A 1,965-nucleotide genomic window follows, 5' to 3' on the forward strand; every position below is an offset into this window, starting at 1 on the left:
AAAACAAAAACAGTTGAGAAATCAAAATTTTAAATTTAGCCATATTAGAGAATGAACATCTTCCTTCTTGGCACCATGACTTGACCATCTTTCTAGATATTATCAAAAAATGCATTAAGAAAATGCAATATTAAATAGCATTGATAACCTACTACACTTTTGTGCTCCTGAAATTCTTAAAGAAGTGGCCTGCACCACTACATCTGGCTTCCTCTGCTGCTTCCTCCTGCAATCAGGATCTCAGCCCCACCAGTACGTTGCTTTCCCAAACACCAGAAGTGGTCCCTCGGGTCAAATGCACCAACCATTCCTCCAGCTGCATTCCGCCTCAGCTCTCCTATGAATTCATTTCTTTTGAGCCACAATGTGAATAGGTTTGTTTATTTTAAATCACAGGTTTCACAGACGTGAATCTCATTTTAGCTTCTAGACTTTACTAGCTGTGTGGCTTTGGGCAAAGTGGCTACTGCCTGGAGCCTCAGCTTTCTCAAAGGTAAAAATGATTGTAATAACGATTGCTACTTATCACAGATCAACAGTCAGTGATCACTACTTCTGTTCTTGTCATGAAGACCAAAAGGGAAAATGTATATAAAACGTCTGACCCATCGCAGAAAGCTCACTCTCCACCCCCAACTTCTTTGTGCAGAATCCGTTTTCCTAAAGAAAGGAACATATGTTTTTAATATTCTAGATTACTTGTTTTTTCTTTTCAAAGTTTTAATCACCTGTTTTGGCTTTCTTTGAGTCGGAAATACTGAATCATTTCTCCTCAAGTTCACATTTATCATTAAATAATCTTCATCCCTGAATTAATCCTCTTTTTGCTAACTTCTGCCTATTTTTTATTTTACTTCTAATTGAATTTCTTGTATCCCACTTCAGGACTTTTTTAGTCTCTTTTAATGTTTTTGCTTACTGCTACTTACCTACTTACTTTTTCCTGTCTTAGTGTCCATTTGAGTTTACATGGTCTCTTCCCTTCACTTACATGAACACGGAATACTAGAAGGCTTATTGAGGCTTTAACTATGCTAAAAGTTTTATTGAGGCTTAACTATGCTATGGGAGAAGGAAATAGCAACAACTCCAGTGTTCTTGCCTGGAGAATCCCAGGGACAGGGGAGCCTAGTGGGCTGCCGTCTATGGAGTCACACAGAGTCAGACACGACTGAAGCGACTTAGCAGCAGCAGCAGCAGCAACTATGCTATGAAATTAAAAGACGCTTGCTCCTTGGAAGGAAAGCTATGACAAACCTAGACGGTGTATTAAAAAGCAGAGACATCACTTTGCTGACAAATGTCCATGTAATAAAAACTATAGTTTTTCCAGTAGTTGTGTAAGGAAGTAAGAGTTGGACCAAAAAGAAAGCTGAGCACGGAAAAAGTAATGCTTTCAAACTGTGGTGCTGGAGAAGATGCTTGAGAATCCTTTGGACTGCAAGGAGATGTAACCAGTCAATTCTAAAGGAAATCAACCTTGAATATTCATTGGAAGGACTGATGCTGAGGCTGAAGCACCAATACTTTGGCCACCTGATGTGAAGGACCAACTCACTGAAAAAATACCCTGATGCTGGGAAAGATTGAGGGCAGGAGAAGGGGGCAACAGACGATGAGATGGTTATATAGCATTACTGACTCAATTACATGATAATTGAGGTAATTACTCAATTACCGACTCAATTTATTACATGAATTCCAGTAAACTCCAGGAGATAGTGAAGGAAAGGGTTAGCCTGGCACCCTGCATTTCATGGGGTCACAGAGTCAAACATGACTTAGTTTCTGAACAACAACTATGCTTGTCTCACTAAAGTTTCCTACTATCTCTTCTCATTTTCTTTCCTTGCCAATTTAACTACTGTGCACAATTTTTTTAAATTTTATTTTAGTGCAGGACATAACTAGAAATTTGAGGTTCTCCACCCACCCACTAGGCCATTTCCCTACTTAGGGAGGCAG

This window comes from Capra hircus, chromosome 3 (genome assembly GCF_001704415.2).
Source record: "Capra hircus breed San Clemente chromosome 3, ASM170441v1, whole genome shotgun sequence".
NCBI lineage: Eukaryota > Metazoa > Chordata > Mammalia > Artiodactyla > Bovidae > Capra > Capra hircus.